This window comes from Elaeis guineensis, chromosome 12, assembly GCF_000442705.2.
Source record: "Elaeis guineensis isolate ETL-2024a chromosome 12, EG11, whole genome shotgun sequence".
In the NCBI taxonomy this organism is placed as follows: Eukaryota; Viridiplantae; Streptophyta; class Magnoliopsida; order Arecales; family Arecaceae; genus Elaeis; species Elaeis guineensis.
The window spans coordinates 19,069,281-19,094,272 of NC_026004.2; the positions used below are offsets into that span (position 1 = coordinate 19,069,281).

At 40.1% G+C, this 24,992-nt stretch overlaps 1 pseudogene; it reads left to right on the forward strand.

The window, feature by feature from the left end:
- The first annotated feature begins 1,023 nt into the window (after positions 1–1,023).
- Positions 1,024–23,858, forward strand: LOC109504770 (actin-2-like; annotated as a pseudogene).
- The last annotated feature ends 1,134 nt before the right edge of the window (positions 23,859–24,992 follow it).

The window sequence follows — 24,992 nt, forward strand, 5'->3', positions numbered from 1 at the left end:
TATGAGTATTGTTTCGATATGTATGGCAATTGTACTCTTAGCTGATCTAGATCCTTGATTATGATATAACACATCAAAGTTGTGTTAATAAATATGCTACTTTCATTTTGAAAAGTAACAGTGTCATGTTATTTTATCCATTGAAGTTAGGATATGTAGAGTCTATAAGATCCTTTTGAGGGTGAATTGTGCAAACAAAATTTGGAGCCCTTACCCAAGAAGGTTGAACCATGAGTCTATTCAAGTTCTATGCCAATATGGAGATGAGGTCAAGCATACAAGTAGCACCTAAAAGAAATTTCTACTTATGGCCTACAATGAGTTTAAAGTCATATGCATGGTGAAGTTAATGACTATAGATGCTAGGAGTTTAGTTTTAATAGTGATCCTTTTTAAGCAAAAATATCCTTTTCAGTGAGCCTTGGTCAGCATAAGTTGGTTGGAAGTCTTCTTAAGATTAAGAAGCATTTTGTGCTTGTTTGGTCGATATGGATATCTATCAATGATAGGTGCTGACTCTACATGGATTTTATGGAATATTAAGAATAAAATTTTTTGTAAGATGGATTCCATCTTTTCTTTTTTCCCCTTTTTTCTTTACTTTCTTTTGATCTACCTTCACTGTTATTAGATTTTATTTGACCTTCTTTGCATTTCTGATTTCTTAACAGTTTGCATTTACATCATGACAGAATTTTTCTTAAAATTGTATTGTTCTCTTGTTATTATGGAGGGGGCAATAATTTTTATTTTTCCAAATATTAGGTTGAGACTGGATTTTCAAGGTCTACTAGGACTCCTAGTCTCTCTTTCAATTTAACCAATAGATTTTTATTTTTATATGAATTTAGGATATTCTTCTACTTCATAATTTCCTGTAGACCAGCATTGAGAAGTTTCTTTGCATCCCCCTTTCTTGTTGCAAGCTTTCCATCTTACCACTATTACCTGCTTAAAGTTGTCGGGCATTATTTAACTTCTGACCTTCTCATGAATAGGCTGCGTGCAGGTTTAACATAAAGGATGGCTGATGCCGAGGACATTCAACCCCTTGTCTGTGACAATGGAACGGGAATGGTGAAGGTGAGAAGTATGTTTGGTATCATATTGTAGGGCTGATATTTAGGAAAGAATGTAAGAAGTTGCATCTAATGTTTTCATATAGCGTATCATATTTAACTAAAATACCTTGAATCCTTCGCAATAGGCTGGATTTGCTGGAGACGATTTGGCACCCCACGAGCTGTTTTTCCAAGAATTGTTGGTTGGCCCCGCCACAGTACTGGTGTCATGGTTGGGATGGGACAGAAAGATGCATATGTTGGTGATGAGGTCCAGTCCAAGAGAGGTATACTGACTTTGAAATACCCTATTGAGCATGGAATTGTCAGTAATTGGGATGATATGGAGAAGATCTGGCAACATACATTCTACAATGAGCTCCGTGTAGCACCTGAAGAACATCCTGTTCTTCTCACAGAAGCCCCTCTGAACCCGAAGGCCAACAGGGAAAAGATGACACAAATAAGGTTTGAGACGTTTAATGTCCCTGCCATGTACGTTGCCATTCAAGCTATCCTCTCCCTTTATGCCATTAGACGTACAACAGGTATGTTTATTTATATTCTTTATTTGAATGTGAGGTTATTGAATCTCCTCTATCAAGGTACTTCGACATAGTTTTTCTGTCTCTGCCAATTTTCAGATTGTTCTGTTTAGTTGTGCTATGTCATTATGGGGGTAATCAAAGGTTTTCTGAATGTTTGTATATTCTTTCACCCAAGAACTAGTCAAGATTATTTGCCGAAAGACATGGCATCAAAATTTTCCTCTCCTACCTTGGTCACCACGAGTTAACCTTCTGGCTGCTTCATTAAGCTCTGATTCTCTGTCTTTGTTTTACATTCATCATTTCCAGGGATCATTAGATTTATGGTAATTTTCTGGTGTTTAAATTTGTGATCAAATTTAGGAAAACAGCAATCTGTTTGCTATCGTTTTATCTTCCTCCTCAGGCAGAACTATACTAACTTATTAGGATCCCAATCTCTCTGATGCGGTATTTAGTGCCATGCCTTCATTCAGTTATGGTTTTCTTGGAGAAACCGAAATTCCTTGGTTTTAAGAAACGAATTTTTTGCCTTGCGGAAACTATCATGGTCCAGATGATGAAATGAAAAATGCATTGTCAAAACTTGACAGATTACTTTCAGACTTGTTGCGGCCAACTTCCTGTCTCCTGTCGCCGGTGATTAGTACTTGCAAAACAGCATCCTCACAGACCGAAGTTGTGTCCGGCGGAAACTCTCCGATGCTTAAATCAGAGAGAAAATTGGTGAACAGTAGTAGATTTGAGTATTGAAAGTAGCAGGGCTTTGGCCCAGAAGTATCTTATAAATACTGTTCTCTTACCCTCTTTTTATAGATGAATCTGATATAACCATCGAGCACGTGGTCCTGTTTTTTATGGCGCTAAATTATCGGGCCATAATTGTGGAGTTAGTGGGTCGTTAATTCTCAGTAATTGCCGTGATACATAGTCGATAACCGTTCATAGAAGTTACAGTATGTTGGGCAGATTGGCCGACTATATGTCGGTTATCTTGGTATGTCGATAGAACATCCGAGTGACCATCGACTAGTAGTTCTGATATGCCGAGAGTTTTAGGTCGGAGACTGCTCATGTTGTCTGCTGTTGATCGGTAGGAGCCGAGTGTCAGTCAGTTTGTCGATCATGAGTCGGTCTGAGCCAAAGCATAATCGGAGTTGTATGTTCGGTCGGTTGGCTTTTGTTGAGTCGAATGTCGGGAGTCGGTTGACTTGAGTCAGGGGTCAACTGACTTACCCCAACAGTTGCCCCCCACTCTTAAGTCCAAGATGATCTGATGTGTGCCACCACATGGTTTGTCACGTTGGACAAAGGGAGTCTTTTTGTGTCATATCGAACCCCAATTTGACTGCTAGCTTCTTCAGGATATGAGCATCGGCTATTTTTATCATTTCAAAGAGTACAGAATCATCATTAAGCTGTCATATTGACAGGATGATTCGATATCGAATGTCAGTGTCAGACGTCATTTCAAAAAGATGAATCGATATCGGACGATATAATTCTGATAGGTAGATATTTGCTACGTGTCCGAATGTCATTGGGTCGAAGCTTTTCATACGGATAACGACGACGTGGCTCGATTTAGAGTAGGTGCGTCGAACTGTCGGATTAATAGTTGGCCCAGATGTCACCACATGTCAACATCTAGCGAGATCTTGGTTTGACCGCTTCGATCTTAGCCGTTGAGAGATCTTATATATATAGGATCGCTTTCAGCCAATTTTTACTTTTCATTTATCTTTTTTACTGTAGAAGCTCTGTCGGAGGATCATCCAAGCATCTGAAGATTCTTCCTTCCTCATCTTCCTTTTTGAGTTTCAGATTAAGTCCTTTGTCTTTTTTGAGTCGTTCTTCATCTCTTTTAGCCTTTTTCTCTTCAATGACTAGGAGTTCTTCTTCTCGGGACGGTCGGTCGGAGAATCCAACTGTCGACTCTCCATCAGGCCTGGAAGTGGAGGCTTTTTCACTTTCGAAACCGAACATCGAGCGGCTTCGGAAGCAATATTGCATCTCGGAGCAGTATCAGCTCTTTATCCTTGGTGTCGATGGTGTCGAAGATCTTCGAACGGATCTTCAATTTTTAATTTCGAAATTTGTCTGAAATATTTTGGACTACTATGGTCTCTGCCCTGCTCAACTGGCATCGAATTCGGTCCGACTAATAATCAGCTTTACTCTGTTGTATCGGTTACTGCCGACCGTACCTCATCCTTCCTTTTTTTGTGCTTTCTTTATCCTCTGACCTCATCCAAAGGCTAGGGGTTGGTGGTTCTTTAACCCCCGAAAAGGCCTCTCTTTCATTACCGATCTTCCATCGTCCATTTATGGATGGAAGAATCAGTTCTTTTTTGCTTCTTCTCTTCCTTGGGGCTTTCCTTCTCGCTGGGGCGATCTAAGAACCGGCCTCAACAATAACAGTCGGGTGGAGGCCGACAATTGGAAGGACTTCCATCGGTTGAAGGATATGGCATTCCTATCGCAGAGGGAGCTTATGATCGAACAGGCTCTCTATGACGTCGGCCTCGGTTCGTTCACCGACTTAGGTATAGTATAGTCGGTAACTTTCAACTTTATTCTTTCTTTGTTTGTTTTTTTAGAATTATGTTGACTTTTGTTCTAATTGCAGCCATGCAGCCGAAGGCGCGAGTGTCGAGTGCCGACGTTCGTCAACATGCTGCCAGGAAGAGGGCAGCATTTGAGGCTGGACCTTCTCGACCATTGAAGAAGAGTTGAGCTGCAGTTCTGATGCAAGCTCGAGCTGCTGCTTCAATGCCTGCTCCAGCTGTTGCTTCAACGTCGCGTCAAGCTGTTGCTTCGATGCAAGCTCGACCTGCTGCTTCAACACAAGCTCGAGCTGCTGCTTCAATACTGGTGAGGAACCCGATGCACCATCTACATCGATTCTGGAGCCTGTCTTGGCATTGTCAGCCCCGACAGTACTTCCCACTTCACTGTTCGCAGATGGAGTGGTGAGAGAAGGAACTGCCGCAGCAAAGTCAGTGGCTATATCAATCGAGGAGGTTCGGGCCGAGGTGGAGGTTATGGCCGAACCTGAATAATCAGCGGCTACACCGGTTGCTCCTTTGACAGGAGTTTCTCTGACACAGTCTAGTTCAAGTTTCCCCACGCTTTCAAATGTGGGGCCGCCGACAGGGGATCAGGGAAAAGCTCCGATGACTTCGACGGATGATGCAGCATCGGAGGGCCACACGATCCATTTCAACCTTGTAGTGCCCGGAGATGAGTCGGTGCTGGTCAATCCGACATTGACCAAGCGGCTTCTCCATGCTGCAATTCTCCCGACTGATCGAGAGAGTCGAAGAAAAAGGACAGTGGCCGAGATGTTCTCATCCTTCTACTCGATGATACTCGGGGTAAGCTACTTTCATTTTTATTTTTTTTTAATCAGATCCAACTCTTCTTCTGTCTGTAATTAATCCATGACATGTCTGCTCTAGAAGTCGGCTATGATAAGTTTGATGACTTCCGACGGATATGGATGAATAAAATAGTAGTTGTCGATGCTGAGAAGGCAGTTGCCCTTAAACAGCTTAAGTCGCAGCTGAGCGAGAGGCCAAACTTCAACAGGAAGTCTCCCGGTTGACTGATGACTTAGAATCTTCTGGAGTCGAGCTTGAGTCGGCTTGCCAAAATATTTTGGCTCTTGAGTCATGGATCAAGAGCAAGAAATACTCTATCCACCGGCTTCGACGAGAACGAGATGGATGTATTGCTGAACTTGAGGCCGAACGTGGATGTCATCAGGCCAGCCTGGAAAGGTTGGTACTGGCCGAAGAAGGGTCATCTTCCGTGCGAGCCGATGTTGAGTTGGCAAAAGCCGATGCTGAGTTGGCGAAGGTGGAAGTGAAGTCGGCGAGGGAGGCGTTAAGTCGAGTAGTTGAGCCTTCAAGAACTCAGAAGAATTCAAAGAAAAGATTCTCGAAGGTGAGTACGTCTCCTACTGCACCAAGTATGAAGACGGATGAGATGCGGTCAGAAAACTATACCCGAACCTCGATCTCAGCAGCATCATCCCTCCAGGGTTGGAAGATGGAGCTGCTGAAGAAGATGCAGTGTCGGCTGAAGGAAGGGCACTGACGACACCAGAAGTCATCCAAATCTCTGAAGCTTCTCCAAAGCAAAGAGATAAGGGCACTGACGGCGACAAAGTTTGATTGGTGTCATTTTGTTTTCTTTTGTAATCAAACACCTGTAATCGGACTTCGATCTAATTTTGTAGTCTCTTTGTAATAAATGAAAAGAAATTTTTCTAAGTCCAGACTTTTTATCTGCTTTTGCTTGTCTGCAATGCAAGGTAATTGTTTAACTACCAAACATTAATCGGTGAACCGAACATTCGATAGAAACTTATAAAATCGTCCGTTAGTCATATAGTCTTTGTGATGTACTTATAGAAGTTAGAATAAACGATGATAAGTCGAATACCCCAAATCTGATGTTTAATCGGTTTGTACGTTAAGTCATTTGATAATCGATGGCAAGCCGAATATCCTTCGACTGACCATAGCCAAGTCGGTATTATTTCAATTCGACCTTAGTAGTATTGGTATAATGTTCCACTTAGTTAGGACTAAGTTGGCATACTAGTCTTTTGACTATGATCAACTTTTTCAGTGGAAAGTCGAAATATATTTAATATCAAGACATAGTCGGTACTCAGCTTTTACAGTGAAAAGCCAAAATAAATTTTGTGTTGACGTATAGTCAATAGTTTGGCTTTTACAATGAAAGCCAATATGTAGTCGATGATTGATGGAAGTCGATCGAGACTTGTGATTTTAAAATTTTAAAATTCTGTATTTCATTCCGAACAATATGTACATGGACGATTTTATTGATGATACATCTTTAAATTGTCGGCATTCCATGTTCAGAGAATAGCCGACCCTTCAAGTATTTCTAGTTGATATGCGTCTGGTCTGAATGTCTCAACTATTCTGTAAGGTCCTTCTCAATTTGGAGATAGCTTTTCTTGATCCAAAGGTTTCGAAACTTCTACTTTCCTTAAGACCAAATCTCCTGACCGAAAGATCTTTAGTTTGACTCTTGCATTATAGTATCAGGCTACTCGATGTCGATATGCAGCCATCCGAACTTGAGCTTGCTGTCGGACTTCTGGGAGTAGATCTAAATCAGCTCTCCGATATTTGAAATTGCTCGGCTCACTATGTTGTTCGACCCTTGTTGATGGCAATCCGATCTCAAGCGGGATAATCGCTTCCATCTCGTAAGCCAAATTGAATGGTGACTCTCCCATTGGTATGCGAAGAGTTGTTCGGTATGCCCATAAAATAGGATATAGTTCTTCCACCCAGAGGCCTTTAGCTTCATTCAGTTGGGTTTTGAGTCCATGCAAAATTATTCGGTTGGTCACCTCCACTTCTCCATTTGATTATGGATGGCCAACTGACATGAGCTTGTGTATAATATAAAATTTTGCACAGAACTCTTTGAAGTTCTGATTATCGAATTACCAATCATTGTTAGTGATGATGGTGTATGGCAAATCGAATCTGCATATGATTGATTTCTGAATGAAGTCTTCCATCTTACTTTCGATAATTTGTATCAGAGGTTCAGTTTCTACCCATTTGGTGATGTAGTCGATCACAATCACCATAAATTTTTTCTAACCAGATGCCGGAGGAAAAGGACCAAGTATGTCAATTTTTCACTGCACGAAGGACCATGGTGCAACAATCGATTTAAGCTGACTGGTCGATTGGTGCTCGATATTCGTATATTTTTGACATGGTTCACACCTTCGGACAAGCTCAACTGCATCTTTTTTCATAGTGGGCCAATAGTATCCTTGTCGCAATACTTTATAGGCTAATGATTTGCCCCCCAAGTGATTTCTGCAAATCCCTTCGTGAACTTCTCGGAGTGCATAGTCGGCATCTGTGTTAGAAAACTAGGTAGGCAGCATGTGTAGATTTCAAAACTTTGAAAACAGGCAGTGAAAAATAAAATGGGTTAAACCCTTTAACCTCACATGCTAGATATCAGATCTAAACCTACCCAAGCCCAAGAAAAGCATATATTATCAATCTAAAATTTAGAAAAAATTTATGAGATCAGATCTCATTATCTTTGTGCGGGTAGAAATTCACCACTATTGATAATCTCGGATTCGTAGAAGGTTGAGCCACACACGTATCTGATCTCTACGGATATCTATTAGGATCGATCTCAAACTTTTTATTCTCGTATGAGATTCTTCTTCTCAAGAAGAACCTTGACCTTGAAGACTTTGATCAACTCCTTTGATCTTAATTACGAAATCAACTCTTTGATCTGCAGCTTTTTTCTTCTTCTCCTCGATCCTTGATTTCTAAGTCACCAGAACTTCTTCTAGGCATGTAGAAGAGAGAGCACCTAACTTTTGGGCATGGAAAGGAAGAAAATGATGAGAGGAGGCATGGAGATGGAGAGAGGGAGAGTTTTTGTTGATAAAAAAATATATTCTATGAAATTCTAGAGACCACCCTTTATATATAGACACTATCCTGACACATATCAAAAATCCTATCAACTTAAAAAGATAGATTCTTATCTCATAAGAATCCTCTACTTTTTAAATCTGATTTATGCCAAATAAAATCAAATATAAATGATAGTTAATCAGCCCTTTTATGTATGTACAATAGGCATCCATAGAATATATGTTAGGTGGCTGGGGCACCAACTCTTAACTCTCCACAAAGGGATCTCTAGCCAAAAGAGATAGGGCATGGACCCACTCTCTCTCCTCCAGCCATGACACATAGGAGGGGGTAGGCCTCTCTAGGATATTGCACCCAATAATTTTTAAAAAGAAAAAGATGCGTCACATATTTTTTCATCTATTCCACATGCATACTTAGAGATAATTAGGAGATAAAGAAGAGATAATGTTAGGATAATTATGCCAACTAATTGACTTAATCAAATCCTTTTAGGCTCACAATTAAGAGCCCAATTAAATCTAAATAAATTTAGGTTAGGTTCAAGGTTATGGAATTGATCAAATCAAAATTTTGAAAAGAATTAAGTTTAACCGTGTGCTAGCATGGTTCTTATAAACTTAATAGGATTTCAATAAACCCTAACCAAATTGGAACTTCATAAGCTCAATTGATAAATTCGAGATTAAATCCCTTAATACGTGACCCCATAGGTTCCATTCTATCTAGTAGTGAGATATATTATGAATTCTATCACAATAATATCGAAACTCTTTTCGATGGATTAAAATATTTTCAATTCTACCCTTCGAGGGCCATTGATCATCAAGATGATATCCGATGAGTCTTACAATCCATTAATGACACCTAACAGTATATAGTGACAATCTAGTAGGATGAAAGTACAAACTCCTATGTGCAATTATCGTATGATTCAGTCCTTCTATCGTGAGTCTTGATTTGACGGAGATCATGGAGAGCTCGTTAGACCCCATCGTCAGTCATATGCTAGATTGGCTCGACTCGAGTTCATTTGTGAATCCCGTGAAAATTCTTTTTCAGTATTCACACTTACTTTGATCAAAGACTTTCTGAACTCAGTCTCACAAATCGCATGGGACTTCTCTTTTTTTACTAAAATCGATAGATCTCATATAGGTGCATCCTACTCCAAACAGTGAATCTGAACCTACTGAAGCCAACATACACAGCAAGGACCCGAATGGCTAGGGATCAAGGAAATGTACAGTCAAACCCAGTAGCCTCACTGCGAATAGCCAATGACACCATAGGTCAAAGGACCACTCACACCACTACAGCATCGAGAAGATCACTGATAAGTGAGTAGACATCCATATAGTTCTCGTGTTGGTCACGCTCAGTGTAAGTTGTTCTCTAAGAACCACCTGCACCTTCACCCTAGTATCTTTATACTGCAGACCTGAGACTCATCTGCCCACAAAGGAGGTGAACCGTGCATCGATCTCAAATGGATTGATCACTGTCCTCTGTGATGATTCTTTGATCGAGAGCATTTAGAAATTAACCATTAATTAATGTATGTTTTAAATTCTTAACTCTTTAAGAATATACAAAAATTATCTTTGCTAATTTCTAGGATAAATTATGGACACATCAACATGATTGGAAAGAAAAAGCTCTTTATTGATAATAAAAAATTACAAGCACAAGTATAGGCTTAAGAATTACATAATGTATCAGCCAACAATTGGCTTCTAGGGTACAAATCCAACAAACTCCTGACCTAAAGTCAATTGGCCATATACCTAAGACCCATCTTCTCAAGATGAGCTTCGGTCTTCTACTGGTTGAGAGGCTTGGTCAGTGGGTCTGCTACATTCAGCACGGAGTTGACTCTCTGCACCTCGATGAATTTTTTCTCGAGGTATTCGCATATGATGTGAAACTGCCGCTCTATGTACTTGGACTTCTGGTGAGACCTGGGCTCCTTAGCGAGAGCTATGGTGCCGTTGTTGTCACAGTGCAGTGCAATGGCATCACATCCAGCTCTGCAATGAACTTCTTGAACAGGCTTCTTTAGCAACTTTAGAGGCGGCGATGTACTCAGCTTCTATAGTCGAATCTGTAATGATCAGCTTCTTGAAACTCTTCCAACTAACCACACCACCATTACACAAGAAGATACATCCTGATGTAGACTTTCTATCATCAACATTAGTCATAAAGTTTGAATCGATGTATCTTTCAACTTTTAGCCCCGATCCTCCACAAAAGACTAACATCAAATCTTTAGTCCTTCTCAAATACTTAAGGATATTTTTAATAGCAATCTAGTGTTCTTCACCTGGATTTGCCTGATATCTACTCGTGACACTCATGGCAAGTGCTATATCAGGGCATGTACATAACATGGCATATATGAGATTCTCTATTGCCAAAGCATATGGGATCTTGCTCATGCACTGGATCTCCTCAGGTGTGTCAGGGCATATCTTCTTGGAGAGATGAATGCCATGTCTAAGGGGCAAAAGATCCCTCTTAGAGTTTTTCATGCTAAATCTCTTCAGCACCTCCTCTATGTACATATGCTGTGAGAGTCCTATCATTCTCTTGGATCTATCTCTATAAACCTTTATACCAAGAATGTAGGAAGCTTCTCCTAGATCTTTCATGGCGAACTCTTTCGACAACTATATTTTGACCGTCGTCAGCATGAAAATATCAGTTTCAATTAGGAGGATGTCATCCATGTACAATACAAGGAATGTGACAGCACTTCCACTGATCTTTTTGTATACGCACGGTTCCTCCTCATTTTTGATGAAATCAAACATTTTGATCATATCATTAAAGCGAGTGTTCCAACTTCGAGATGCTTGCTTGAGTCCATATATGGACCTTTGCAGCTTGCAGATCTTGTGATCACTATCACTGGACGTGAAATCTAGAGACTACTCTATATAGATATCTTTCTCAAGATATCCATTTAGGAAGGCAGTCTTCATATCCATCTATCAGATTTCATAATCATAAAAAGCTGCTATGGCAAACAGAGTACGGATAGATTTTAGCATGGCTACAGGCAAAAAAGTTTCATGATAGTCGATGCCTTCGTGTTGACTATAACCTTTCGCGACTAGCCTTGCCTTATAAGTCTCTACCTTACCATCTGACCCAATCTTCTTTTTATAAATTTATTTATACCCAATAGGTACAATACCTTCAGGTGGATCTACTAAGGACCAAACCTGGTTGGAATGCATGGAGTCAATTTCTGACTTCATCGCATCCATCCATTTCTCAGAGTCTACATCTAACATTGCCTCATCGTAGGTTTTGAGATCATTCCTAATGTCCCTATCTCCCACAAGGAACGCTTCTTCTAAATCCTCTATAAGAATACCTAAGTATCTTTCAGAAAGATGGAAGATGCTATTTGATTTATGAGGTGGAGGAGGTATCACGTCTACTGGCTTATTACTGGGTTTAGATTCTTGGACTTGATGCTCTTCAGAGACTTTCTCTTCGAGCTCAATCTTCCTTCCACTGCCTCCATCCTGGATAAACTCTTTTTTCAAGAAGACGGCATGGTGGCTCACAATCACATTGTGATTCTCAGGAAGATAGAAGTAGTATCCCATGATTTTCTTAGGATACCCTATAAAATGAGCTCTAAAGGATCTAGCCTCTTACTTGTCCATCTGCTGTCACTTAAATGGGCCGGATATCCCCAAATCTTATGGTATCCAAGAGTTGGCTTCTTATCATGCTATAATTCATATGGTATGGTAGGAACGAATTTAGAGGGAATCCGATTCAAGAGATGAATCACAGAAAGCAAAGCATATCCCCAAAGAAAGTCAGGAAGGTCTGTGAAGCTCATCATGGACCGGACCATATTTAATAGAATCTGATTTCTCCTTTCGGATACTTTGTTGAGTTGAGGCTTCTCTGGAGGTGTCCACTGCAAGACTATGCCATTGTCTTTGAGATAGGTCCAAACTTTCCCACTAAGGTATTCCCCTCCTCGATTTGATTGAAGAACCTTTATGGGTTTTTCGGTCTATTTTTCTACTTCATATTTGAATTCTATGAACTTTTTAAAGGCTTCAGACTTTCGATGCATCAGATACATGAACCCATATCGTGAATAATCATCAGTAAAGGTTATGAAGTTGATATAGTCACCTCTGGTTATACATCAAATGGACCACACACGTCAGTGTGTACCAGAGCTAATATCTCAGTGGCCCTTTCTCTTTATCCCATAAAGGGCAGCTTGACTATTTTTTTTTGAAGACATGATTCACAGACTGGATAAGACTCGAAGTCAATGGTCCAAGAAGACCATCTTTCTCCAGTTTGATGAGCCTGTCTTCTCTAATATGGCCTAGCCTAAGGTGCCACAGATATTTTTGACTGATCCTATCTCTAAATCTCTTAGATCCTATGGCATTCACTATTTGCTCGTTAATGTTTACACTTGCATCCGTATGCAAATGGTAAAGACCGTCAATCAAGAAAGTACATGCCACAAGTTTATTTTCAAAATAAATAGAACATATATCTTTATTAAAATAAAAATTATAATTATCCTGTACTATAGATAGAAATCAAATTTTTACTGGCTATAGATACATAGAAATAGTCTTTTAAAAGCAAACTAAATCCTAATGGTAGTCACAGAGGGTAGGTCCCGACGGCTATAGCAGCAACCCTTACTCCATTACTGACTCGGAGAGTGATCTTGCCTTCCCTCAGCCTCCTAATTTCTTCAAGATCCTGCATTGAAGTGCACAAATGAGCAGTACTTGAACCAGAATCAAGAACCCAACTAGAAGAAGAAGAAGAAACCATTAGATTAGTTTCAATAACGAGCAACTCAAACGTACCTTCAGAAGGCCCATCCTTCTTCCTACTTTTGACAGTCGTCAGGTAGGCCAGACAGTTCCTTCTCCAGTGGACTTCGACATTGTAATAAAAATATTTTTCTTTATCGTCAGCCTTCTTCGAAATCTGTTTCTTGAGCTTGGCCTCATTTTTCTGCTTCTTTACGGGCTTTTTCTTCTTCTTGAAAGAAGACTTCCTTTTGGAGGAAGCTCGCTCCATAGCCAGAACTGTGCCCCTTGAACTTTTTAAGGTACCCTCTGTAGTCATCAGCATATTCAATAACTCTAGCAAAGTAGCATCAATCTTATTCATATGGTAGTTCATGATGAACTGCCCATATGAATCAGGAAGAGACTGGAGGATCAGATCCACCTGTAATTTCTTATCCATATTCATCCCGAGCTTCTGAAGCTCCTTTATGTCCTTGATCATTGTCAAACAATGATCATTGATGGGTTGCCCATCACGCATCTTCACTCTAAAAAATCTCTTAGAGACCTCAAAGCGAGCCATGTGACTTTGTTCACCATACAACTCTTGCAGGTGAACCAGCATCTCCCTGACAGTCCTCATATCTTCATGCTGTTGCTGAAGATCATTAGACATGGATGCTAAGATATAGCATTTTGCCTTATTATCTTCATCCATCCACTTCTCAAGTGTAGCTCGTTGATCGACGGATGGGTGAGCAGATAACGTAGGTGCTTTCTAGTCGAGGACATGGATGAGTTTTTCAGAATTGAGAATAATTCTTAAATTTTGGAGCCAATCTTTGTAATTGATGCCGATCAACCTATTTGTATCAAAGATTCGGGTTAAGGGATTTGAACTTGACATGGTTATCTACAGAGAGAACAGTTTCTAGTTAAATTTTATGCTTATAAAAATATTTATTCCAGGGGCTTTAAAAACAAACAAAGGCTCTCACTATTTTCTTGAATTTCTCATACTCCTCGGATGGAGAAACAAAAATCTATACGTGATCGATTTCAAGTGGGTACTGCAGTCCCATTAATCTACACACACCTCATCTAACAGTTATTGATGAGTACAGACTGATGAGCAGACAACACTTTGTCCATTGCTTCACTAAGCAAGATGCAGTGGGTTTGGTCTCCAAGTCCTATAGCCTCACCTAATAGTTATTGGCACATTTCTTAGTTAAGTCAGAACCATCGTTCACCAGTGGATGCAAAGCCGTTATTGGGACCCTCACCTAATAGTTATTGGACCCAACCCCATCTCTACTCCGGACATCAAATATCAATTGAGTGGTTGTACCTTCCTGATGCAACTGAACTACTATAACCAGTCAGGAACGATCAATATCAGGAAGGTACCCACATCTCTACAACAATGGAAGACCTCTAGACTTAATATTTAATGAGGAGATTTAGATTTAGGTCTCTTCTAAATCAGCAGATCTGATATCTGACTGATTAAATCAGATCAGCACATCAATATATCTAACTGTCCTAGTTGGCATAGGTGAACTCGAGTCAATAAGTAACCTAACATGAAACTGAATCTTTCAAGATGGCCAGGTAAGTTAAGATACGTGGGGGTCCCCCCATTACTTTCTTTAGACACTAATAAAATTAATCAGATCAGACAATGAAATCAATTAAATAACCAACATCTAAACACTTACCTTAGATACCAAATTGGTAGATTAGAATCGATTAGATTAACCTATTGAGATGAGCCCGAACCACTGAGCTAAATTCAGTCTTAAGTCAATCAACTCACATTAAAATATGAATCGATGTGACCAACTATAACTAAAATCGACTTTGAGCCCCTTTGATTTAATCTTAATCATCCATCGATTAGGTTCAATTAATTGCTCAAAATCGAAGACAGGTTCTAGCCTGATCTAATCAATTAGACCCTAATTGTAGTTTGTTCACTTAGATCTAATTTATTCAACCCATATCCACATGCAACAATATAATTTTAGATCTAAAAATAATTTTTAGATTATATTTCATTGCATGCAATTAATGATTTATGATCTTGAAACTGTTTCAGATCTAAACCTAGTTTCATATATCGAATATATATAGTTTTAGATCTAAATCAAATATGCATCACATATACATTAATTTTAGATCTAAAACTAAATTTACACATTAAATATGTATAAAATCAGATCTAAAATAATGATTAAAATATTTTAAAAATATCTTTTTAAAAATTGATTTACATCAAACTAGGACAATCTTTACAATATAGGAGGTAAACTCTATATGAGGACAACTTTATATTAGTTTAATGTGAGTTTTTAATCATTCTAATTTTAGATCTAAATATAAATTAAACATATCACATATGTTAATTTTTAGCTCTAAAAAATTTGATTTAATTATTTCAAAAATAATTTTTTAAAATTGATTAATCTTGTGCTAGGACAACCTTTGCAGTATAGGGGGTAAACCCTATACCAGGACCACCTTATATCAGCACAAAATTAATTTTAAATCATTAAAACTTTTAGATCTAATCTAAAAATTAGATCATATGTGTTTTCAAAACTTGGCTATGATATCACTATTAGAAAATCAGGTAGGCAGCATGTGTAGATTTCAAAACTTTAAAAACAGGCAGCAAAAAATAAAATGGATTAAATCCTCTAACCCTACATGCTAGATACCAGATCTAAACTTATCCAAGCTCAAGAAAAGCATATATTATCAATCTAAAATTTAAAAAAAAATTATGAGATCAGATCTCATTACCTTTGTATGGGTAGAAATTCACCGCTATTGATGATCTCAGATTTGTATGAGGTTGAACCGCACACATGTCCGATCTCTATAGGTATCCATCGAAATCGATCTCGAATTTTTTCTTCTCATATGAGATTGTTCTTCTCAAGAAGAATCTTGACCTTGAAGACTTTGATCAACTCTTTTGATCTTAACTATGAGATCAACTCGTTGATTTGCAGCCTTCTTCTTCTTCTCCTCGATCCTTAATCTCTAAGTCACTAGAACTTCTTCTAGGCATGTGGAAGAGAGAACACCCAATTTTTAAGCATAGAAAGAAATAAAATGATTAGAGGAGGTATGAAGATGGAGAGAGAGAGAGTTTTTGTTAATAAAAAAAAATATTCTATGAAACCCTAGAGACCATCCTTTATATATAGACACTGTCCTGACACATATCAGGAATCCTATCAACTTAAAAAGGTAGATTCTTATCTCATGAGAATCTTCTACTTTTTAAATCTGATTTATGATAAATAAAATCAGATATAAATGATAGTTAATCAGCCCTTTTAAGTATGTACAACAGGCATCCATAGAATACATGTCAGGTGGTTGGGGTGCCAACTTGAATACATGTCAGGTGGTTGGGGTGCCAAGAGTTGGCACCCCACAAAGGGATCTCTAGCCAAAAGAGATGGGGCATGGACCCCACTGTCTCTCCTCCACGTCTTGACACATAAGAGGGGGTGGGCTCCTCTAGGATATGGCACCCAATAATTTTTAAAAAGAAAAAGATGCGCCATATATTCTTCCATCTATTCCACATGTTTACTTAGAGATAATTAAGAGATAAAGAAGAGATAATGTTAGGATAATTATGCCAACTAATTGACTTAACCAAATCTTCTTGGGCTCACAATTAAGAGTCCAATTAAATTTAAATAAATTTAGATTAGGTTTAAGGCTATGGACTTGATCAAATCAAAGTTTCGAGAAGAATTAGGTTTAATTGTGTGCTAGTATGGTTCTCATAAACCTAATAGGATTTCAATAAATCCTAACCCAATTGAAACTTCATAAGTCCAATTGGTAAATTTGAGATTAAATTTTTTAATGTGTGACCCCATAGGTTTCATTCTATCTGGTAGTGAGATACATTGTGATCTCTATCACAATATCATTGAAACCCTTTTTGATGGATTGAAATATTTTCAATTCTATTCTTTGAGGGCCATCGATTACCAAGATGATGCCCGATGAGTCTCACAATCCATCAGTGACACCTAACAGTATATAGTGGCAACCCAGTAGGATGAAAGTATGAACCCTTAGGTGTAGTTATCGTATGATTCAGTCTTTCTATTGTGAGTCTTGACTTGATAGAGATCATGAAGAGCTCGTTAGATCCCATCATTAGTCATATGCTAGATTGGCTCGACTCGAGTTCATTTGTAAATCTCGTAAAAACTCTTTTTCAGTATTCATACTTGCTTTGATAAAAAACTTTCTGAACTCAGTCTCACAAATTGTATAGGACTTCTCTTTTTCTATCAAGATTGATAGATCCCATCTAGGTGCATCCTACTCCAAACAGCGAATCTAAACCTACTGAAGCCAATATACACAGCAAGGATCCGAATGGTTAGGAACCAAGAGAATGTGCAGTCAAATCCAGTAGTCTCGTTGTGAATAGCCAATGATACTATAGGTCAAAGGACCACTCACACCATTGCAGTATCGAGAAGACCACTGACGAGTGAGTATACATCCATGTGGTTCTCGTGTTGGTCATGCTCAGTGTAAGTTATTCTCTAACAACCATCTGTACCTTCATCTCAGTATCTCTACACTGCAGACCTAAGACTCATCTGGCCACAAGGGAGGTGAACTGTGCACTGATCTCAAATAGATTGATCACTATCCTTCATGATGATCTTTTAATCGGGAGTATTTAAAAATTAACCACTAATTAATGTATGTCTCAAATTCTTAACTCTTTAAGAATATACAAAAATCATCTTTGTTAATTTCTAGGATAAATTATAGACACATAAATATGATTGGAAAGAAAAAATTCTTTATTGATAATAAAAAATTATAAGTATAAGTATAGGCCTAAGAATTACATAATGTGTTAGCCAACAATTAGCTTCTAGGGTACAAATCCAACAATCTATTAGTCCCAAACACTTTAGTAAGGGAAAAGAGAATGATCTTTTGTAGAGATGACCATTCATCATGACATATTGAGAGACCACTCATCGGAGTCATTTGGCTTCTGAGGGATCTGTAGGGAGAGTTCCGTCGGTCAAGTACTGGATGATCGAATCCATCCAGCTTGGTTCAACAGTAAGTTATAACACCTCCTCAACCTTGTCGATACTCTGCTATTCGAGGCATTCAATGAATGTCTGACCCAACAAGTTGAAAGAAGTAGTTGCAAGTCAGAAAAGTGTGTCGGCTCGAGCATTTTCGATTCTTGGGATGTGAAAGATCTCAAAATATTTCAAGATTGACATAAGATCTTTCACCTTCTGAAGATACTTCATCATGATAGGATTTCAGACTTCAAATTCACCCTTGACCTATCCAGCAATCAATTGCGAGTCGGTGAAGACCTTCAGACTGTTGATGTCAAGTTCTTTGGTAATTTTCAAGCCGGCTAAGAGTACTTCATATTCGGTTTGATTATTTGATGCTTTAAAGTTGAACCGAAGGGCATATTCAATGACCACTCCTTCAGAATTTGTAAGAATGAGACCAGCTCCATTACCCTGTGCATTAGACGCTCCATCAATGTGCAGCACCCAAGTCGACCTTAGGTCGGGTTCAGGAGTCTTGGTCTACTTTATTATATTATCAATTTCATCCTCTGATTTATTATCGGGTACTATACATTCGATGATGAAGTCGGCTAGAACCTGCGCTTTCATTGATGGGCGTGGGCGGTATTGTATGTCGAATTCATCCAGTTTTACTGCCCACTTTGCCATCCGACCCGATGTATCAGGTCGATAAAGGATCGCCTTCAACGACTGATCTGTCAAGACTATAATTAGATATGTCTGAAAGTATGGGTGAAGCCACTGTGATGATATGATCAGAGCATAGGTCATCTTCTCCGCTCTTGAATACCTCACTTCGGCATTATGCAGCACTTGCTAGTGTAGTAGATTGGTCTTTGGATTCAATTTTCATCTTCTTGGATGAGTACCGAACTGACCGTTTCAGTTGAGGTCGCCAAATAGAGATACAGTGTTTCTCCAACCTTAGATTTTGTGAGCAAAAGTGGAGAGGCTAAGTATTTTTTCAAGTCTTCGAAGGACCATCGGCATTCGTCCGACCATGAAAAGTCCTTCGTCTACCATAAAATCTTAAAAAAAGGCAAACATCTTTCAGCTGATCTAGAAATGAATCGACTGAGTGCGGTGATTCTTCCATTAAGTTATTGTATCTCCTTTTTGGAGCTCGGATGCTTCATATTGATGATGGCTTTTATCTTCTTGGGAGTAGCCTCGATTCCTCATTGTGACACAAGAAATTCAAAAAATTTTTTGGAAGTCACCCTAAAAGCACACTTAGTCGGGTTCAATTTCATCTGATGTCATCGAAGTATGCTGAAGGCTTCCTCTAAGTCCCAAACATACTCTGAAATTTGAGGGCTCTTCACCAGCATATCATCTACATATACCTCCATGTTTCGCACAATCTGTGTCTTGAAGATCTTGTTGACAAGCTGTTGGTAGGTGGCTCCAGCATTTTTCAGATCAAAAGGTATCATTTTATAACAGTATATGCTTTTATCGGTTACAAAGGCTGTGTGCTCCTCATCTTCAGATACCATCCGAATTTGATTGTATCCGATGAAAGCATCCATGAAGCTCAAAAGTTGATGGCCTGAAGTTGCATCAACCAATTGGTCAATCTTCGGTAGTGGAAAGCTGTCCTTTGGACAAGCTTCATTTAAATCTGTGTAGTCGATGCAGATCTATCATTTTTCATTGGCCTTCCTCACCATTACCACATTGACAAGCCAGTTGGGATAAGTAGCTTCTCTGATGAAGCCTGCTGCGAGGAGCTTGTCAACCTCTTTATCAATGACTTTCTATCTTTCGGAGGTAAAAGATCATTTTCTCTATCTCACCGATTTGACATTCAGATTGATGTTGAGTCGGTGAGTTATTACATCTGGAGGAATGCTTGGCATGTTGGTAGCCAACCAAGCAAAAATATCGGTATTTGCTCTCAGTAAATTTATTAGTTGTTGCCGCTCTGGATCAGATAGCTACGATCCAATTTGGACCGTCTTCTCTGGATCTTCCTCTTTTAGTGAGATAAAAATTGATTGTTCAGCTGGTTTACCCCTCTCTTGATTCTCTCTTTGGTCTAATTTATCGATAGGCAGAGAGTCTTCAGGTTTATTGTTTTGAGTGGAGACTAAGAAACACCATCGGGCTAACTGTTGGTCTCCACGTATTTCTTCGACTCTATTTTTTGTCGAAAATCAGACTAATAAATGGTATGTCGAAACCATCGCTCTCAATGCATTAAGGCTTGATCATCCAAGTATGGCATTATAGGTCGAAAAAACTCGGACAACCGTGAATGTCACAAGAACAGTGCTTTGCAGTGGTTCAGTTTCTGCGATTAAGGAGAGAAAAATTTTTCCTTCCACAGTCATAACATCCCCAATGAATCCGACCAATGATGTTGTGACTCTTCTAAGTCGATCAGTCGGTAATCGTATTTGAGAGAAAGTCGAGTAAAAAAGGACATCAGTCAAACTTTCATTATCTACAAGGATTCCTTTTATATCATAATTTGCTATTATTACCGAAACAACAACAGCATCATCATGGAGAGTTTGAATTCTCCGAACATCCTCTTTCAAAAATGTTATTACATCATTGAGTCATTGTCTCTTCACCGACTCTTCTTCAGAAGTTGCCCCCCAGTTCGGTCATCTAGAGATCATGTTGATCATCCCTGCAGTCGGCTGATTATTGATGGCCTCCTCAGTTTGTGGCTGAGGTTGTCGATCAGTAAAAGGTTGAGTCAGCTGACCTCTTCGATACTTTTTGAGGTAGCTTCGTCAGATTAGGGCCTCTATTTCGTTCCTGAGCTGGATGCATTATTCGGTACCATGATCGTAGTCATAATGAAACTGACAGTACTTCCTCCGATCATGATTTCTCGAGGGTGCCTTCATCGGTGGGGGGTGCCGTAGATACTCTGCTCCTTCGATCTCTATGAGAATCTGCGCATGGGGAGCAGAGAGATGAGTGTAGGAGTCATACCTATTGTAGTTCGATTTTGGGCTGTAGTTCGACTTCAGACTCCGTCGTTGAGGTGAAGCTCGTTTATTGGAAGGCGGCCGATTTGATTCGACTGGAGCTCCATCTTTCTTTTGTTTCTTCTTCTGACCTTTACCTTCTGTCTGACATCGGTCAAAAGTAGCCTCATCCATGCAGATGTACTTATACGCATGTTCGAGAAGTTCAGCATAGGTTCGGAGGAAAGTTTTGTCCAGGGAGTATGCAAATCACGATCTCCTCAGACCTCTTTTCATGGCCGATATAGCCATATCCTCATTGAGGTCCTTGACCTCAAAGGTGGCCGTGTTGAAACGAGCCATAAAATCTCTTAATATTTCAGTCTCTCTCTGTTTGATTGAGAAGAGACTATTAGAAGTTCGTCGCGGCCTTCGGCTAGTGTTGAAGTGGGCCACGAAAGAATGCTTGAGCTGCTTGAAAGAATCGATGCTTCCTGACTAAAGCTCGAAGTACCAGGTCCGAGCAGCTTTTTGAAGAGTTACCGAAAAGTCAATGCATAAGAGGGCGTCGGTTGCCCCCTAGATTATCATGAGAGCTTTATAGCTCTCCAGGTGGTCAATTGGGTCGGTGGAGCCATCGTATGGCTCTACTTGCGGCATCTTGAATCGAGATGGGATCGGCTCATCCAAGATGCGCTGAGAGAGAGGCTGAGTGGTGTGGAAGTCATAGTCACTAGAGGACTTTCGACCTTCCACTTGGAGTCGGGCAAGTTGGTGATCAATCTCTTGAAACTTGCGTTCGTAGTCGTCCATCCGTCGTTGCTAGGAGACCCCAGGGGTGGAACCTCCTGATGAGCTCGAGCGGGAAGAAGAAGGTGTCCGCGGCCGTTTTCCCTTCCTAATACTGTGGAGATGGGAAGGAGAGGGGGAACGCCGCGAGCAGTGGGTGGCACGATGAGAGTGTCGAGAATGTGGTCATCCATCTCGATGGGAGTGTCGAGATGGCCGCTCTGGAGAGGAAGAAGGTGATCGCCGTAAGGGGTGGCGGTTGTGCCTAGACGGCACCGACTGTGCCACCGATTGTTCTGCTGGCGGCTGCTGCTGCTGCTGCTGGGTTTGCTGTTGTTGGAGATTTTTGACTACCTCCATCAGAACATTCATCTGCTGCACGTGTGCAGTGATTTGGACGTCCGTGGTGACCACAAGATGTGAAGAACTGGGCTCTGCTACCGAAGGTGGAGGAAGAGCATCTTCCCGATGGGAAGAGTGCCTCACCGATCTGGTCGAAAGCTGGGCTCTGGTTTTCGGCATGATGAACTGCAGATCTTTCTTCCCCTACTTGGCACGCCAATCTGTTGCAGCCAACTCTCTGTCGCCTGTCGCCGGTGATGAGCACCTGTAAAACAGCATCCTCACAAACCGGAGTTGTGTCCGATGGGGATCCTCTGATGCGTAAGTCAGAGAGAAAATTGGTGAACAGTAGTAGATTTGAGTATCAAAAGTAGCAGAGCTCTGGCTCAGAAGTGTCTTACCAGTACTATTTTCTTACCCTCTTTTTATAAATGAATCTGATGTAATCGTCGAGCACGTGGTCCCACTTTTTATGGTGCTAAATTATCGGGCCATAATTATAGAGTTAGTGGGTCGTTAATTCTCAGTAATTGCCATGATACATAGTCGATAACCGTTCATAACGGTTACAGCATGTTGGGCAGATTGGCCGACTATATGTCGGTTATCTTGGTATGTTGGTAGAACATCCGAGTGACCATCAACTAGTAGTTCTGATATGCCGAGAGTCTTAGGTCGGAGACTGCTCATATTGTCTACTGTTGATCGGTACGAGCCGAGTGTCAGTTAGTTTGCCGACCATGAGTCGGTCTAAGCCGAAGCATAATCGGAGTTGTATGTTCGGTCGGTTGGCTTTTATTGAGTCGAATGTCGGGAGTCGGTTGACTTGAGTCGGGGGTCGATTGACTTACCCCAACAAAGCTCATTTTTCTTCTTGTTAAAAATTGCTTACCAAATGGTAATACATATCAGCCCCATTTGTTCCCCCAATGCAGGTATTGTGCTGGACTCTGGTGATGGTGTCAGCCACACAGTCCCGATCTATGAGGGATATGCACTTCCACATGCTATCTTACGGCTTGATCTTGCCGGTAGAGATCTGACGGATGCTTTGATGAAGATTTTGACTGAGAGGGGGTACTCCTTCACTACCACAGTCGAGCGGGAAATTGTTCGTGACATTAAAGAGAAGCTTGCTTATGTAGCCCTTGATTACGAGCAAGAGCTCGAGACTGCCAAGAGCAGCTCGACAATTGAGAAAAGCTATGAGCTACCTGATGGCTGGGTCATCACCATTGGGGCTGAGCGATTCAGGTGCCCTGAGGTGCTCTTCCAGCCTGCTCTCATTGGTATGGAAACCCCTGGTATCAATGAGACTACCTACAATTCTATCATGAAGTGCGACGTAGATATCAGGAAGGACTTGTAAGGGAATATTGTGCTTAGTGGAGGGTCCACTATGTTCCCGAGCATTGCTGACCGTATGAGCAAAGAGATCACCGCACTTGCTCCTAGCAGCATGAAGATCAAGGTGGTAGCACCACCTGAAAGGAAGTATAGTGTGTGCATTGGAGATTCCATCTTGTCTTCTCTTAGCACATTCCAGCAGGTAAACCATCATCATTTGTCTTTTCTCCCCTATTTTGGATCTGCCTTGGTGCCTTATTTTTCTTATCTTCTGATGGTTTTCTTTGCTTGCCCTTTTATTCTAAATGCATTTCAGATGTGGATATCAAAGGCAGAATATGATGAATCTGGACCGGCCATTGTTCACAGGAAGTGCTTTTAGATGTTCTTTCAGGATATTGTTTTTGCATCTTTCAGGATATATGATGAATCTGGACCGGCCATCTAATGATGCATTTGAGGTATGTCTGGTTGGTTGGTTGGTTTTATTATTATTATTTTTGGTTTGTTTTTTCTTTTCTTTTTCTTAGTTTTTTTCCCCCAAGGGTGGTGGGGTGGGGGTTGTGAGCTCTTTTTCTTGCCTTGTTATGTCAGATATATTGTTGTCTAAATATGGTAGTTGGTACCTGTACAAGTTGTTTGGAGTGAGCTACTCTGAAGGTTGATGCTTGGCTGAAATTTCTACAATGCTACTGTGTCACGCCCTGAACCCAACACTCGGATCGGATACGTGATGGCCGCACACTTCTGAGAGCAAGCCCTAAAGAATATGCAAGGCCAAAATAAATCGTTACAACCTTAACATCCATAACAATTAATTTCAATAATAATTCATAAAATCTTGCATAATTACAAATTAAATTTCTTCAATTCTTTGATCAGATACTATGACACTCTATTTATCCTTCTGCTCACCCATAAATCCAAGTCATAGCCAATCATAAGCATCCTGTAACTCTGAGAAGAAAAAAAAAGATGAAGAGGTGTGAGCTTTACAGTCCAGTAAGAATTTTCATATCACACTGATATAGTAATATAATCTGAAAATAAGAATAAGCAATAAAATATAAAATCTCATGTTCAATGTCCAGAATAATGCAAACATTCATAAATTTTCTGTCTTGTTAAAATAGATGCATCATCATATGTTAACAGGTGAAACACTTTTATTCAACAATTATTTCATGTCTTATCTTTCATTTCTCCTTTCATAATCACATGATTCTTAACAGTTTCTTTCCGACTCTGGACTATCCAAGTCTATACCTCAGTCATCATCCGGATCGAATCTACTTAAAAAGTCTTTCAAGACTATCCCAGGATGAGCGTCTGGCCGGCTGTCCCACGTACGAAAGCCCATGAGAGACTGTCCCAGGCATAAGCTCCTGGCGGGCTGTCCCAGGCATGAGCTCTTGGCCGACTGATCCACCTGTAAGCCAGTGGGGGCTGTCCCAGGCATAAGCTCCTGGCGGGCTGTCCCAGGCATAAGCTCCTGGCCGGCTGTTCCACATGACAAGGCTAGTCCATACCATATATCTCTTTCTTTTCATTTAATCATTATGTGTTGATTTCATCAAATC